General features: G+C 44.6%; 2 pseudogenes; one reads left to right on the plus strand and one right to left on the minus strand.

Moving 5' to 3' along the window:
- Nucleotides 1-7052, minus strand: part of LOC111969038 (reticulon-4-interacting protein 1 homolog, mitochondrial-like) — a 13420-nt pseudogene extending 6368 nt beyond the window's left edge.
- Nucleotides 7053-13475: 6423 nt separating this feature from the next.
- LOC111968861 (glutamyl-tRNA(Gln) amidotransferase subunit A, mitochondrial-like) lies at nt 13476-17220 on the plus strand (annotated as a pseudogene).
- Nucleotides 17221-18589: the final 1369 nt, after the last annotated feature.

The raw sequence follows: 18589 nt of genomic DNA on the forward strand, positions 1-18589 counted from the left end.
TGCACGCACAGTGAGGCGAAGACTTTTGGAGGATGGCCTGGTGTCAAGAAGGGCATCAAAGAAGCCACTTCTCTCCAGGAAAAACATCAGGGACAGACTGATATTCTGCAAAAGGTACAGGGATTGGACTGCTGAGGACTGGGGTAAAGGATTTTCTCTGATGAATCCCCTTTCCGATTGTTGGGGCATCCGGAAAAAAAGCTTGTCCGGAGAAGACAAAGTGAGCGCTACCATCAGTCCTGTGTCATGCCAACAGTAAAGCATCCTGAGACCATTCATGTGTGGGGGTGCTTCTCAGCCAAGGGAGTGGGCTCACTCACAATTTTTCCTAAGAACACAGCCATGAATAGAGAAAGGTACCAACACATCCTCCGAGAGCAACTTCTCCCAACCATCCAGGAACAGTTTGGTGACAAACAATGCCTTTTCCAGCATGATGGAGCACCTTGCCATAAGGCAAAAGTGAAAACTAAGTGGCTCGGGGAACAAAACATCGATATTTTGGGTCAATGGCCAAGAAACTCCCCAGACCTTAATCCCATTGAGAACTTGTGGTCAATCCTCAAGAGGCGGGTGGACAAACAAAAACCCACAAAATCTGACAAACTCCAAGCATTGATTATGCAAGAATGGGATGCCATCAGTCAGGATGTGGCCCAGAAGTTAATTGACAGCATGCCAGAGCGGATTGCAGAGGTCTTGAAAAAGAAGGGTCAACACTGTAAATATTGACTGTTTGCATCAATTTCATTTAATTGTCAATAAAAGCCTTTGACACTTATGAAATGCTTGTAAGTATACTTCAGTATTCCATAGTAACATCCGACAAGAATATCTAAAGACATTGAAGCAGCAAACTTCGTGAAAATTAATATTTGTGTCATTCTCAAAACTTTTGGCCACGACTGTATAGTAGTATTGCTTTGGGTAAGTAGAACAAGGGCTTAAATGCCAGAATCTCTCAGAATCGCATTAAAGTGTGTCTGCTTTTGTGTGCGTGTTTGCGTGGGATTACTTTTCCCGCGCACTCAGGGGCACCTCAACAGGCCCAGCTGTGTAGTGCACCACGTGATCCGCCCCCAGCCCCCTCACCAGCCGCTCGGCATTCTGGGAGCAGGTTACTGTCACATGGGCTCCCCAGCCCAGGCCTTTAGCATCTGAGATGAGAAAACTGACTCTACATCATCATCAAACACACACCACCACAGTCACTCTTTGAGAGGGTGCAGCCAGTACACATATCATCTCTTATAAGAGGAGAGATCAGAGGCACCAGCTCTGAATCACTCTAATGTGAGATAGATGTCAGTGGTGGAAAAAGTACTCAACTGTCATACTTAAGATACCTTAATAGAAAATGACTCAAGTAAAAGTGAAAGTCACCCAGTTAAATACTACTTGAGTAAGAGTCTAAAAGTATTTGGTTTTAAATATACTTAAGTATCAAAAGTAAATGTAATTGCTAAAATGTACCTAAGTATCAAAAGTAAAAGTAACAGTATAAACCATTTAAAATTCCTTATATTAAGCAAACCAGACAGCATTATTATTATTATTTTTTATTGACGGATAGCCAGTGGCACACTCAAACACTCAGTCATAATTTACAAAGGAAGCATTTGTGTTTAGTGAGTCCGCCAGATCAGAGGCAGTAGGGATGACCAGGGACGTTCTCTTGATAAGTGTGGGAATTTTTGTGTTAAAATCTAATGAGGATTTTTGTGTGTCAAGGAAAATGTATGGAATAAAAAGTACATTATTTTCTTCAGGAATGNTAAGTGTGGGAATTTTTGTGTTAAAATCTAATGAGGATTTTTGTGTGTCAAGGAAAATGTATGGAATAAAAAGTACATTATTTTCTTCAGGAATGTAGTGAAGTAAAAGTAAAAGTTGGCAAAACTTTAAATAGTAAAGTAAAGTACAGATACCCCCAAAAACTACTTAAGTAGTACTTTAAAGTATTTTTACCCCACTGCTAGATGTGCTGATTGAGGTCACAGCAATGGGTTAGGGTGACACAATAGGACAGCCGGGCACAGACACACGTATAATGTTACTCACACAAATATAAACAGCTTTTTATGGAATTGATATGTCATTGTTATTTGTTATTTGTTATTAAGGCTTTGTATTATGTCCATGTAGCTATTGTCATGGCGATGGGGTTTGAATACTGTCACGCCCTGACCTTAGATATCCTTATTTATTCTCTATGTTTGGTTAGGTCATGGTGTGACTCGGGTGGGCATTCTATGTTGTCTATTTCTTTGTTGTTTTTGCCTAGTGTGGTTCCCAATCAGAGGCAGCTGTCTATCGTTGTCTCTGATTGGGGATCATATAATAGTTGTCATTTTCCGTTTGGGTTTTGTGGGGTGTTGTTTTCCGTTTAGTATCTGTGCCTGACGGAACTGTTCGCTTTCGRTTTTATATTCGTTATTTTTGTTTGAGTGATTCTTGACAAATAAAGATCAGGAACACTTTCTACGCTGCGCTTCGGTCCACTCTTCCTCACGACAAGCGTTACAAATACCTAAGATTGCCGGTAAACATTTTCACAGTGAAAATTAAGTCATGAATTTACAGTACCAGAACATTATGGTCGTCGTCAACATCAGTATGTACATCTGTATGGAAAATGTTCAGACTCCTCCTGAACCTCCCAGGATCAGAGTGCTGTATGGGGACGGATAAACACCAGATTAAAAACACAGATTAGTAGACAGAGTGAAAATGGAGAAAATAAAATACATTTATATCAAATCCAACACAAAAACGTGTTAAACTCTTCTATCTATTGCATGTGAAGCAGTGGCTTCAGAGTGCCAAGTCCCATGCCATGCCAGCCACTGCTGAAGCCCATTTCCAAAGGGCCCACTATGCCACAGTACAACTCCCTCCCTATGCTCATAACCCACTGGTTTCATACAGACAGGCTTTTAATGAAATAACCAAGTGGAATAATCAACAAGATCAAAGACATGAGGATTATATGGGATGAATAGGGACAACAGCAGGGGTTAGAGGGGGAAAGAGACAAGTTGACCTCAAATTGGCAGGGTGTGTTGTGTGTGTGTGTGTGTGTGTGTGTGTGTGTGTGTGTGTGTGTGTGTGTGTGTGTGTGGTGTGTGTGTGTGTGTGTGTGTTGTGTGTGTGTGTGTGTGTGTGTGTGTGGTGGTGTGTGTGTGTGTGTGTGTTGTGTGTGTGTGTGTGTGTGTGTGTGTGGTGTGTGTGTGGTGTGTGTGTGTGGTATGTGCGTGTGCGTGTGTGTGTTTGCCATTTCTTGGCACAGTTGTCTTGTTAAGGCCTCCTGTGTTGACCAGGGCAGACCAGGTTGTGGCAGACATGTAAGGAGCGGCCGCCACCTCCGTGTGACTCAGAAATGTGGGCTTTTTGGAGACCGGACTCCGTCACACTCAGGACTCAAGAGTAGGTCAAAGATATCGGTTCATCCTCCAAAAGGTTAGGTAGGACAAGTGGGAAGGGAAATCTGATCCTAGATAACTTCTACCTTGAGCCTCACAAACCTCCGACCAAACCTGTCACTATCTGAAAATGTTGAGTCATCATTATCCATTAAAAAGCCCTGCGTAACGATGCCAACTCAGAGCTGGCTCGTCTGTCTGCAGTCCTGATTGCTCCTCATTTGGCTCCTCATCACACAGAAAGCCTATTTAATGAGTCTGTCATTAATGACCATGCCTCACTGAGCAGCACCATGGAGTCTAACTCTGCCGGTCGCTTTTATTCTCAAATCTGAAACCATCCCAAAATTCCACTCCAGCCTAGCAATAGCATTTAGCCCACAGGAGACACCTAATATTGCCTATACTAATGTATCCAAATGCATTCTCTCTTGAACATGCTAAAGAAAGCAGAGTATCRCTGGCAGTAGTAATGTTCAACTACACATATTTGCATGTTTATTGTAGAAATAACCACAAGCAAACAATAGTTTGAAAAACAAACTACAACACAAAACATAAAGGGATCATAAACAAAACAGTACCACATTTGCACTCAACACCACAATCTCAGCCAGGCTTCCATGTTTCCAAGGGGGAATGGCCGCCCACACCTGAGAAGGAAAAAAACACTGGCTTAACCAACCAAGCACTGGTAACACCCTGCATGGATGGCACAGATACCAAGATTGTGACATTTTGAATGATCTGTTTGTGTATATCTTCACATCCATATGATGGGATASTGTTTCACTGACACACTGACGACGAGTTGACCAGTTGGCCCCAAGGTGGTGTGACGATGTAACATTATACATACATTTATAAAATGCTCCTCACCATCTGTAATTCCCGAAGGCCAAGGTACAAAACGCGTTGGTTTTACTTTTTGACAATAAAGAAGCTCTTTTATCACTGTCCTCCAAGGGTTGCTGAATTTCCTTTTCACTAGGTGAAAGGGAAATTCAGGCTATTGTGAACATGCTATTGTGAACATACTATTGTGAACATGTTTCGCATCTGACTTCTTATAGGCTATTATGTAAAAGATCTGATTGTCTATGTTCTCTGAGAGCAATGAGAAACATCATAGGAAAACCCCTGACATTAACAATGATACAATGAGGTGCTTCACATTTCAGCTGCGCGTGGATTAAGTAAACAAAGCAGTAACACAAAAACACACAACCCCAATCCTTCCCACAGAGAGTACCACCCTATTCTACTGCATCCTAGGGCCTGTTTGTTTGTGTGTTACCTCATCCACCTATTTGAAGTAGTCTGGTGCCACATCCAGAAAACACTCGATGATGACTCCGGACACGTCACGGCCCAGGATCAGGGGGAACTAACTGCCGGATTGGTTGATGTTTAGGAGGTCTCTCTTCATGGCCATGGTGGCAGCCCCATACCCACCTGAGAGGGCAGAAACAACACAGAAATTAGGCAAAACGCAATCAGAAAAAGTAGATATTGAGACAAGTGAATTCAGATACGAAGAGGCCACAAGATGACGAGAACACTGAAACTAGCTGGGAAGATCATCACTGATTAGACTGAGAGGTAACCATAAGAAACAMCAGGTCCCCACCTCTTCAAAGAGCACATCTAGACCTAAGTGTGAGGTTTAGCCTAACATTCACAGTTTCAATTTAACACCCAAACCAAATGTGCCACAGCAGTCAACTTTCCCTTTGTGTCAGAAGAGCTCTCCTCGTCTCCAGGGGTGATCTATTATGCCCACTCATACACAGACCAAATGTGCATAGCAAAACAACAGATGCTCAGTCAGCTCTGAATGAGGGCAGTTTCCTTTTCAATAGACTGTGGTGTGTGCACAAAAAGGCTATTGTGAAGATGTCTCACAACTGTCTTCATATAAGCTATCTATTAAAGATCTGATAGTCTATCTTCTTTAAGAACTCTGAGAAGGTCATAGGAAAACCACTGACTTGAAATGAAGAGTTAGCCTATAAAAATAAGGTCACTTCAAGGGAATCTATTGGGTGAGTGGTGTGGCAGAAGAGTCATTGTCTGTTCTTTTGAGTTTTGATGTTGAATCTCTGGCCGACAATGTGTTGTTAGGTTATTTCAGTTATCCCGTATGAGCTTATGTGCTGAATTCATTACGTTGTTACAGGTGTCAAGCTTATGGGCATGMGGCAGCAGTGTGTAGGAGGGAGGTTCCTAGGTGTGAGAAGAGTGCAGAAGGGCATTGTAACGTTCGTCGTTGGGAGAAAGAGAGGAGGARCAAGGTGCAGCGTGGTAAGTATTCATTATCTCTTTTAATGAAAACGAATACTCGAACAAAAACAACAAAACACGAGAACGAAACYAAACAGTKCTGAACGGTGAAAATACAAAACACAGAACAGAAAATAATCACCCAAGAAACACAGGTGGAAAAAGGCTACCTAAGTATGATTCTCAATCAGAGACAACTAACGACACCTGCCTCTGATTGAGAACCATACCAAGCCAAACGCAAAACACAACATAGAAAAACGAACATTGACAACCCACCCAACTCACGCCCTGACCATACTAAAACAAAGACATAACAAAAGAACTAAGGTCAGAACGTGACAGGCATGAGATAAAGGAATGTGTAGCATTGGGGAAATAAGCGGTATGTGTTAATTGTAAGGGTGCCCATGGGGCTAGGGATCAGAAATGTCCAGTGTGAGAGAGGCAGGTTGAGGTTACCAGGGTTAGAGTAGAGCGGAGGGTGTCGGATACTGAGGCTGTGAAGAACGTTGAAGAAGATGGTTCAAGAGGGAAGGATCCTGAAAGTATTCGTGTGAGTAGTAGATCTGTATCAGTACAGAGAGATAGGCCAATAAATGATATATGCTTCAGTAAGATTGGATTTTTAGCYTTCATAGCAATGGTTATCAACTGTAATGCAGGGATGGAATGCAAATTGCATAAAATAGAAGTTGTGGTGGCAGCTGCAGAAAAGTATTTGAGTGTAAGAGATTTGACGTCAGGTTGTGTTACAGGTTGTGTTGAGTGGTGGTGTCCTGTCCTTTCAGGCTGTTGGCCTGAGGTAGGACTAGGTAGATTTAAATAGTGGAGTAGGGTGGTTGGTTTTTAATTAATGTAGGGTTAGAAGGTAGATTATTTGTTGATTAATTTAGCTTTTATAAAGCAAAGTATAATGGAGTTGTACTCCAGTCTAGTTGGTGGCGGTAATGCGACATTTATTGGATGTCAACCGCCGTTAAACTTCATAGAAGAAGAAGAAGAAGAAGAAGAAGAAGAAGAAGAAGAAGAGGAAAAAGAAGAAGGAATCTATCAAGCTAGAATATCACAACAACCTCTCATGCTGACGTCAATGTGGTTGAGACCTGCAGCATGGACGTTGAGGATGACTTCCTCAGTCCATAACCCAGCGTTTTTAGTGAACTGAAAGACATCATTGCTGCCGTATCTATTGATCTCCCAAGCAGGCATGATTGTCATACGGCTGTTGGAGGTGGTGTTGAACAGTCTCTTCTGACCTCGATGGAGGAATGTTTTCACACAGGGTGCTCTCCTGATTAGGAGACAAGACCCCCGAACGCATGACAACTGTCTCAAAAGATGCATGATTAGGTTCATCAATTAGCTATAAATTGTCAATACACTTGTTCTTCAGTCTTGTATATTCCCATTACAGTCTAAGCCCTGTCAAAGCCCGGGGGGGTGAGGGGGGAATTGTTTTAAGGTCATACCAAGGAAAACATTTATTTATATATATATTATATTTTTTAATGATTTGATTCAAAACGGTATTTGACCTTACTGCTATTAGCCTGTAGAAACAAATACAATGAATAACAGATTCACTACATGGAACAACAGATAGTCCCCCCKAAAAATCTAAGTAAGTTTGTTCTGAAGTGTCTGTCCTATACCCGAGAGACATAAGAAAGATCAGGAAACATTTTTTACATSTATTTAAACACTTATTTTTGGCACTAAACAGTGTCCATAGTGTACTTGACCTTCAGACAAGTCTTGTGAGGCCTGTGGGCGTCCTAGAAAAATACAACCAACATGTACAGTACCAGTCAAAAGTTTGGAAACACCTACTCATTCAAGGGTTTTTCTTTATTTGTACTATTTTCTACATTGTATAATAATAGTAAAGACATCAAAACTATGAAATAACACATATGGAATCATGTAATAACCAAAAAAGTGTTAAACAAATCTAAATATATTTTATATTTGAGATTCTTCAAAGTAGCAACCCTTTGCCTTGATGACAGCTTTGCACACTCTTGGCATTCTCTCAACAAGCTTCATGAGGAATGCTTTTCCAACAGTCTTGAAGAAGTTCCCAGATATGCTGAGCACTTGTTGGCTGCTTTTCCTTCACTCTGCAGTCCAACTCATCCCAAACCATCTCAATTGGGTTGAGGTCGGCTAATTGTGGAGGCCAGGTCATCTGATGCAGCACTCTGATGCAGCGCTCATCACTCTTCTTATTGGTCAAATAGCCCTTACACAGCCTGGAGGTGTAACGGCTGTCGTAGTCGTTCTCCTCCTCAGACGAGGAGGAGCATGGATCGGACCAAGATGCGGATTGGTAAGTATTCATATTTTAATGGGAAAACAACAAACACTACAAAATACAACAACCAACAAACGTGACTAACCTGAAACAGTCCTGTGTGGCCCAAACACTGACACAGGAACAAACACCCACAAAACACAGGTGAAACCCAGGCTGCCTAAGTATGATTCTCAATCAGGGACAACGATTGACAGCTGTCTCTGATTGAGAATCATACCAGGCCCGAACAACAAAATCCCAACATAGAAAATCAAACCTAGACCAACCCACCCAACTCACGCCTTGACCAACTAAAAACAAATACAAACAAAGGAAAACAGGTCAGGAACGTGCACAGAACCCCCCCTTAAGGTGCGAACTCCGGGCGCACCAGCACAAAGTCCTAGGGGAGGGTCTGGTGGGCGTTCTGTCCAGCGGTGGCGGCTCTGGCGCTGGTCGTGGTCCCCACCCCACCATAGGTCACCCCCGCTTCCGCTCGGCCTCCTCCCAATATCCACCCTCCATGTCAAATTCCACTATTCCAAAGAGCAGTAACAGACTGAGGGGCAGCAACCGGACTGACGGGGCAGCACCGGCTGAGGGGCGACGGATGCCTGGGCTGCTGGAAGGCTCGCATCTGGCTGGCGGAAAGGCTGGCATCCCTGGCTGGCGGAAAGGCTCCCGGCGATCCTGGCTTGGCGGAAGGCTCCGGCGGATCCTGGCTGGCAGAAGGCGGCCGGATCCTGGCTGCGCGCAAGGCTCCGGCGGATCCTGCGCTGGCGGCAAAGGCCTCCGGCGGATCCTGGCTGGCGGAAGGCTCTCGGCGGATCACTGTCTGGCGGAAGGCTCCGGCGGATCCTGGCTGGCGGAAAGGCTCCGGCGGATCCTGGCTGGCGGAAGGCTCCGGCGGATCATGGCTGGCGGAAGGCTCCGGCGGATCCTGGCTGGCGGAAGGCTCTCGGGATCGTGCGAAGCTCCTGGCGATTGCGGACGGAAGGCTCCGGCGGATCCTGGCTGGCGGAAAGGCTCCGGCGGAATCCTGGCTGGCGGAAGGCTCCGGCGGATCCTGGCTGGCTGGCAGCTCCTGGCTGGACTCCGGCTCTGGCTGATCCTGGGCTGGACGGCTCTGGCTGATCCGGCTGGACGGCTGCTGGCTGATCCCGGCTGGACGCTCTGGCTGATCCTGGCTGGAGGCTCTGGCTGATCCTGGCTGGACGCTCTGGCTGGTACCTGGCTGGACGGCTCTGGCTGGCTGGCTTGGCACGGCTCTGGCTGGTCTGGCTGGACGGCTCTGCGCTGGCTGGACGGCTCTGGCTGGTCTTGGCTGGACGGCTTCTGGCGGCTGGTCCTGGCTGGACGGCTCTGTGCACTGGTCCTGGCTGGACGTCTCTGGCTGGTCCTGGCTGGACGGCTCTGAAAGGCTCGGGACAGACGGGCAGCGCTGGGGCAGGCCACGCGCAAGTTCACGCAACAGCGCTGGGAAGCAGGCAGTTCAGACAGCCGCTGGGAAGGCAGGCAGTTTCAGACACCCGCGCTGGGAAGCAGGCAGTCAGACAGCGCTGGAAGGCAGGCAGTTCAGACCAGGCCTGCGCTGAGCAGGCAAGCAGCGCAGGCGGCGTTGAGCAGACGGCCGACTCTGACCTGCTGAGGCGCACAGTAGGTCTTGGTGCGTGGTGCGGAACTGGAGGCACTGGCCTGGAGAACGCACCACAGGGAGAGTGCGTGGAGGAGGAATCGGGCTTCTGGAAAATGCAACTGGAAGCCCTGGTGCGTCGGTGTTCGGCACTGATGGTACTGGGCTTGGGGTGGGAAGGTGGCGCCGGATATACCGGACCGTGAAGGAGGACACGTGCTCTTGAGTACGAGCCTCCCCAACCTTCCCAGGTTGAATGGTCCCCGTAGCCTGTCCAGTGCGGCGAGCATGTGAATAGCCCGCACTGGGCTATGCAGGCGAAACCGGGGACACCACCTGTAAGGGCTGGTGCCATGTACACCCCGCTCCGAGGAGACGTACTGGAGACAGATATGTTGGGCCGGCTTCATGGCACCCGGCTCGATGCCCAACCCTAGCCTCCAGTGCGGCAAGGTGGAATATGCCAGCACTGGGCTCTAAGCACGCGTACTGGGGACACCGTGCGCTCCACCGCATAAACACGGTGTCTGACCAGTACGACGCCCTCTTCACTCCACGGTAAGCCCGGGGGTTGGCTCGGGTATCCAACCGGCTTCTTCGCCACTCCCCTTTAGCCCCCCCCAAGAGATTTTGGGTGTGAGCCTCTCGGGCTTCCAGCCTGTCTCTGCCTTGCTTTCGCCTCATAAAAGCTCCTCTCGCGCTTTCGCTGCCTCAGCTCCGCTTTTGGGGCGGCGACACTCCACTGGCTCTGCCAGCGGTCCTTTACCGTCTAGGATTTCCTCCCAAGTCCATTCTCTTTTCCCCATTGCTGTTGTACTTGCCTTCCTTCTCCCAATCGCTTGGTCCTGGTTTTGGTGGGTGTTTCATTTGGTAACGGCTGTCGTAGTCGTTCTCCTCCTCAGACGAGGAGGAGCATGGATCGGACCAAGATGCGGATTGGTAAGTATTCATATTTTAATGGGAAAACAACAAACACTACAAAATACAACAACCAACAAACGTGACTAACCTGAAACAGTCCTGTGTGGCCCAAACACTGACACAGGAACAAACACCCACAAACCACAGGTGAAACCCAGGCTGCCTAAGTATGATTCTCAATCAGGGACAACGATTGACAGCTGTCTCTGATTGAGAATCATACCAGGCCGAACACAAAATCCCAACATAGAAAATCAAACCTAGACCAACCCACCCAACTCACGCCCTGACCAACTAAAACAAATACAAAACAAAGGAAAACAGGTCAGGAACGTGACAGGAGGTGTGTTTTGGGGTCATTGTCCTGTTGAAAAACAAATGACAGTCCCACTAAGTGCAAACCAAATGGGATGGCGTATTACTGCAGAATGCTGTGGTAGCCATGCTGGTTAAGTGTGCCTTGAATTCTAAATAAATCACTGACAGTGTCACGAGCAAAGCACCCCCACACCATAACACCTCCTCCTCCATGCTTCACGGTGGGAACCACACACGCGGAGATCATCTGTTCACCTACTCTGCGTCTCACAAAGACACAGCGGTTGGAACCAAAAATCTCAAATTTGGACTCATCAGACCAAAGGACAGATTTCTATTGGTAAAATGTCCATTGATGGTGTTTTCTGGCCTAAGCAAGTCACTTCTTCTTATATGCTGTCCTTTAGTAGTGGTTTCTTTGCAGCAATTCGACCATGAAGGCCTGATTCACGCAGTCTCATTTGAACAGTTGATGTTGAGATGTGTCTGTTACTTGAACTCTGTGAAGCATTTATTTGGGCTGAAATCTGAGGTGCAGTTAACTCTAATGAATTTATCCTCTGCAGCAGAGGTAACTCTGGGTCTTCCTTTCCTGAGGTGGTCCTCATGAGCGCCAGTTTTATCATAGCGCTTGATGGTTTTTGCGACTGTACTTGAAGAAACTTGACATTTTCCAGATTGACTGACCTTCATGTCTTAAAGTAATGATCGACTGTCGTTTCTCTTTGCTTATTTGAGCTGTTCTTGCCATAACATGGAATTCATATTTTACCAAATAGGGATATCTTCTGTATGCCCTCCACCAAACTTTTGACTGTCACTGTACGTGTTCGTGAGAGTCTCACCTTTCCACAGACGGGTCATATTAGTGTGTAGTTCAAGCTGTACTGACGCTACAGATAGAAGTTGGCAGATCGGCTATACCGACTTCAGATGCTTGTGGGGGGTCATAGAGCAAAACGGAGTACACCATAGTGTTTGTAAAAGTCTCATCTTTCCATAGAGGGGTCACAATAGTAGGCCAACCTGCTCCTCTCACGAAATCGCCTGTCTCAATCCACCACAACCACCGATGTCTCACTTCCGCATCTGCTGTGAAAAGTGACAGAGCTAGAGCGATGTTTGTCACTCACTACCGAGTGCCAAAGTGCTTCTGGAAGCAACGTRAGCGCAATAACTATTCGTCAGGAGGTTCATGAAAGGGGTTTCCACAAGCCTAAGTTCACCATGCACAATGCCAAGTGTCGGCTGGAGTGGTGTAAAGCTCGCCTGCCATTGGACTCTYGYGCAGTGGTCTTGGTCAATATTTTTTTACTAGACCTTAGTGAAGTGTTGCTTCCATAATGTGAGACGAGTCTTAATTTGCAAAACTAGTTTGCAAGATGTTCATGGTAGTCTGCATAGTGTATATTTGACCTAAAAATGAGCAAGGAAGTTGAATACTGTAATAAATATCATTTATTATAACACAAGCATATTGCTAATAATTGTTATAACTAACTTCTTTCCAACAGGGTTTCTCACAAACTCATAGCAGATACGGAGACCCACACCACCCAGGAGCAGATGCTGACACAGGCTTTTCATAAAGCTGATAAGAAAGGGGTGCCTGTACTGCATATCCGAGAAACTGAGACACACACATACCCAAGGACAGAGGGCTGAATGTAAACCTTTCATAAACACGAGATAAGACAGGAACATTACGCACACACAAAAACCTCTTCAGTATGAACATTTTACTCAGAGACCACAGAAATGTCAAAATAGGAACATCTACGCACACACTAATCTCCTGTTTTGAGCTGAACATTTCTGAAGACAAAGAACTCACTCAGAGCCAATGGGACAGTGATATGGCCTGAAGAGACCTCGCCAACTCATCAGAACCAAACCAGAGACCAGAACTTCCAGACTCAACCTACTTTCTGTCTGTATAAAATGTATATGCACTCTGTTATCCTGGCTTCTTTCAAGAGTTCCATTTGAGCTTGATGAAAGGGTCCGTGCACGCTATTTCAGATATTTTTACCTCTGATAAATTGCTTTTAATTAACATAATCCACCCTGTCCAGAGTCTCTACTTCGTCTCAGTTCTCCAGTAAACTTGTTTTGTATCAAACAATACTACCAAAGATGTTTATAGATAGACCACAACCTGCGATTTCCAATGGGTCATAGTGGTCAGAACAAGCAAGGTGGCAGAGCCAAGCACGAGCTAGCAAGATTCAAATTGGTCCGTTCTAGCACACATCTGCATATTTCAGTAAAGGAATAACTACTCTGTGAAGTGCACAMGTGCAATAACTCAATTCGCATTTGCACTTCTAAACAACGACATTTTTACTTTGGCAAAGGGTAAAGTCTACAAAACTTAGTCCACGATGTTCATAACATATTTTAGTTTTGGGAACAGAAAACTGTATTGATATCAAATGTTTCGTCGATTTTGCAGAATATCGGCCAAAATCCATCTCTTTCCTTCTTCTCCAACTGCTGGCCACTGGGATTCCTCTCACTGCCATTATTGGTACTGAGTAGAAACGCCAAACGGATGCTTCACATTTGTARATCCATTGAAATATCTGTCTCATTGTTCTACCTGTGTTATCGTTTTTACAATCTGGAAGTACAAAAATGTAGCTAGCTCTTGCACTCATGCTGCTTCCTCATCTGGCAGACACCATTTGACAGCTAATACTCAAGCATTGGAGTGCGGTTTACTCATCCTACATCCAATCACAGAGTACGATGTTGCGCTTCCAGAATCTAAACAAACATGGCAGACCCCCTGTCGCCGCATAAACTGAAGGTTGCTGTATATTTGGGTTGATTTGACACACAGAAAGCACGCTGAGCTTGTCAATAAGAGAGGTAAGTTAAATCAACTCGTTACCAATAGCATTAGCTAGTTTGTATTCTGATTACTTTTGTCACAATGCGTGTAGTCTGCTAGCTGCAATGTAACAATTACACAACTCAATTATTACATCAAACTCTGGTGGGAGCTAGCTAGCTATTAACGTTATCACATCTAGCAAAAACATGGTCAAAGTTGAATGGCACACATTTCCAACCATTTCAYCTGGGGTGGGTATAATTTGTGGAACGTTCCAACAGGAATATGTTCCAAAAACTTCGTAAATAACAAGGTTGTCAACAAACAACGCATACAAAGTTGGACAAGCATTAAGAATAAGCTACGTGATGAGTTGATGCCTATTCGGCAGCTAGTTAGCTAGGTGAATTGATCGTGCTACTTTGTATGCGTTGTTTGTTGGCAACATTATACTTTACGACTTTTTTGGAACAGATTCCGGGTGGAACGTTACACAAATTATACCCACCCTTTCAGCAGTCCACTCAGTCATGTTGATTCAGCTAGCATACTGGTAATAACAAATGGAAATAATTATACAGTACCTATTCAACATTATTTTATTGGTCTCCTTGGCTCTGAAACTTATCAAGAAAACCCACAATCTCAATGCTTACATCACGTGACAGAGGAGCTGGCAGTGAAACAGGCAGAGGAGGCTGAGAGCAGGCTCCTCAAAGGTGCGTGTTGTGTCTCTGTCTGTCTGTCTGTCTGCCTGCCTGTGTGTATTGGACGTGCATGTGTTGCACAGTGCACATTATGATCTGGTCTCACATTTTTATCTTCCTTGCAGGTGCCCCCAAAGGTCCACTAGATGGGATCCCTTTCGCTGTGAAGGACAACTTCTACACAGAGAACATCAAGAACACTTGTGCCTCAAATGCTGAAAGGTATATCTGCTAACAGGCCTAAAAACGGATTAATTCCTCCTCTTTTCAGTTGGATGCATTTATTATTATAGTATCTGTTTTGTAGAATACACTCATCCATACAATGCCACAGTGGTTCAGAAGCTCCTCGACCAGGGTGCTGTTCTCATTGGGGAAACTAACCTGGATGAGTTTGCTATGGGCTAAGGCTCTCAAACTCCCTTTAGGAAATACATGTATTTGCAGAATTACCAAAGTATTATCATATCTGTAAACTACCTCAACCTGCATTCATGACTGAAAGTGAGTGTATAGTACACAGGCAGTGTATAGTACCCTCCCGCCATTATTTTCCAGTGCAGGCAGTACTGACAGTGCCTTTGGACCTGTCCGGAACACCTGGAGCTACGCCGCCCCTTACAGAGAGCAGACTGGGGCTGACCCAGACTCTGACTAGGTCATCACAGGAGGCAGCTCTGGAGGAAGTGCTGCAGCTGTGGCCTCTCTCATCAGCTTCCTGTGAGTCTGCAGACACAGGGCTGAGTTCAAGTTTCCCATACTGTTGCAAAATGCTGCATTATAGGAACATACTCAACCACTGTGACTAACAATACTACTTCCTGAGCATTGACTAATACCGTAGTTAATGTATTTATGAAGCACTCTACTTTTAGCTCGTAGTGGAGCAAAAAGACTCAACAACACCTTTATTGAACTCTGTGAAACACTAAAGGTCTTATCTCCTGGTTCTGGCCCCTGACAGCTCTTTGTGGTCGGATACAGGTGGCTCCACCCGTAACCCAGGGGCCCTGTGTGGCATAGTGGCCCTGAAGCTAACCTACYGCCTGGTGTCCAGACACGGCCTCATCCGCCTGGTCAACTCGATGGACATCCCAGGCATCATGACTCAGAGTGTTCATGACTCAGCCACCGTCCTGGGTCAGGCATGTTATATGGCCATCCCATGGGGCCTGTATTTTTTTCCTGACCAGGTAAAAAGTATTACTCTGAAATGTTCATTTTATAGCATGTAAAACTGCAATGTGGGGTTTGTTGACCTGGGGTGTGGGTTGTTGTGTCACACAGGTATTCTCCAAGGCCATGATGTTAGACTCTACTACCATAACCCATAGCCCCTCCACACTGACAGACCTACCGGGTGACTTTGATGTAAGGAACATCTGTGTGGGCATTCCCAAGGTGAGATCACCCTATCCTCCCAGTAAGATCAGGCATCTCAGTTCATCCCAGTGGTTTAACATTAACATGGAGATTGTTGGTAAAACTTTGAACATGCCGCACATCTATATGTCAGACTCTGTGTCGTCTGGCTATGCTGTTGTTTCATTGTTGATCTATGATGTGAATTAATAGTGCTCATTTAATGAAAGACAAAGACAGAAGTCCATTGCTATGAAAGCCAAATAAAGTCAAATTGACCATGAATGGATTCTAAATATTATGCTGCTATTATAACTAGCAGAGCCCATGATGGCGACCTTTGTTTATTTTAATTGTTGCTGTATGTGTACTTCGTATTTGTTTACATTTACAAGGGATTTTGTTATTGTAAAGCAAGATTGATATGGAATTATTTGTGAATTGTTCTCCACAGGCCACCGTAGTGGCCATGTACGCCACCATGGATTTAACAATGTCGTACAAAGAAGAATTCTCTCGGGGAACTACTTCCTGCTCAGACAGTAAGACACAGCAAACACATTTTTCAGTATAAACCAAGACTTTTCTACTACTGTAAGATCGGTGGTCGTGTTGGGGATGGAAGCATGAATTTGAATATTTGGACAAAAGTTAAGACAAAAGTTAAGACCCTCATGGTTMCCTCCCTTCTAACAGGAATTATGAGCACTACTTTGTGATGGCCCAGCAGGTGCGAGGACTTCAAGCCAGTGTTCAGGTCGTGTGTTGACGTGCTGCTCACGCCCACCACACTGAGTGACGCCATGTGCAACACAGACTTCATGCAGGAAGACAACCCCACACGTAGTGCCCAGGAGGACATCTTCACACAGCCTGTCAACATGGCAGGTACTGAGGACACACACCGATACTCCATCCATACTTCATTGGAAATAATATGTTCATCATTTAACTCTCCCTTTTCAAAGGAATTTGGTTGGAATTCCTATTTCGGTCAACCCTTTGATTACAAATCCAGATGAAGGTCTATCTGAAACAGATAATCTCACAACAGGGAAGCCGATAACTTTGCGGGCAGTTAATGTTTAACCCATCTTTTATCCCCCCCACAGACTGGCCTTCAAACAACCTTACCCTGCCAACCCCTCTCTCTGACTTTCTCACATTTACCCCTCCAACTCTCATTTTCTGCTCCAGGGCTCCTTGCTGTTTCTGTGCCAACAGCGTTATCGAGCATAACTTCCCATTGGCCTGCAGCTAATAGGCCCCGCCCTCCAGGGCAGGAAGCTGCTGACAGTAGCCCAGTGGAAAAATTACATTTTTGTCAACTAGGTAAAAAAAACTCTGTCAGATCTTTGTCTAACGTCAACTCTGTCAGAGTGCTGATAGAATGGTTGTTTTTATTGGGGATTTTCAAATAAAGCATTTTATATACAGATGTTTGTATTGAACTTTTATTTTTAGAGGCAAAAATATGTCTGTTTTGAGTATCTGTAAACTCTGTCTGTGGCTTGTCAACTCTGTCACTGATTGAGTCAACATTCTTTGGTAAATATTCCGGAAAAAAATATTTGAATCACTCTGCACCATATGCTTAAATTATTGAGGTATTTGCTGTGCTAAACTTAAGGGATAATGTTTGCTTTATAAATGTTTTGTGTTCTAAATGTAGAAAAACATGCCAAAATGCTAACTAAATTAGCCCTGGAGCATTATATAGTGCTATAAAACAAAAATAAGTTTGGAGATTTGTGCTACATATTTGAATAATGTTAAAATTAAACAAGCCAAAGCCTTTTAAACAGTTGGTCAATAATTGTTAAATGCCTTTTATGGTGTCTGATGGAGTTGACATAAATCCAGTTAGTTGCAATTTATGATACTTTAGTCTCTCAAAATATATATTTCAAATTTTGTTAATGTTAAGTTGAGATTGTCCCATCTTTCACGAATCCCTGAGCTCTAAAACGGTAACATTTTCTCTCCGCCTCATGGCAAAATGTATAAAAGAGCATGAGATTAGCTATAATACTGCACATTTTTCACTGCCCCATAAAAAATGGGGGACTTGATCAGACCTTGCGGGGTGGAGAAAATCTCACATCCCATTAGTCTATAACATTGGACATGCAGCCTCCTCTGAGCTGAGGGAAATCCATTCATTACATAAAGTAATACATCTGCTATATTTCAGGTGTAACGTGTCCATGAAATTTGGAAGTTGGCCTTGGCTAGATGGAGTTGACAAATCCAGTGGCTAAGAGATGTTGTTTGGTCCAAATAAACCTGCTCCCATGTCTGAAGATAAACACAAGTAGTTTTTGATTTGTACAGAGAGAACCCTTTCATGTGTTGCATTAGGGACATGTTTACACATCTGTCTGGTCATAATGGCCATTAATACAAATGAGCCTTTATCCTGTTTAACTCGGGTTTTTTGTGCAAAATTACAATTATCTGGTTAATAGTGGGGGTGCCTTGGAAAAAGACATAAAATGGGCCGGTGTGTTAGAAATGCTGGAGCTGATTTTTGGTCCTAACTTTCCATAAACAGTTCCACTAGGTAAACTTTACCAGGCCATATTAAATCATATCAAATGTTATTTGTCACATACACATGGTTAGCAGATGTTAATGCGAGTGTAGCGAAATGCTTGTGCTTCTAGTTCCGACAATGCAGTAAAAACCAACGAGTAATCTAACCTAACAATTTCACAACAACTACCTTATACACACAAGTGTAAAGGAATGAAGAATATGTACATAAAAATATATGAATGAGTGATGGTACAGAACGGCATAGGC

The sequence above is a fragment of the Salvelinus sp. IW2-2015 genome, linkage group LG9 (assembly GCF_002910315.2).
Source record: "Salvelinus sp. IW2-2015 linkage group LG9, ASM291031v2, whole genome shotgun sequence".
Lineage (NCBI taxonomy): Eukaryota > Metazoa > Chordata > Actinopteri > Salmoniformes > Salmonidae > Salvelinus > Salvelinus sp. IW2-2015.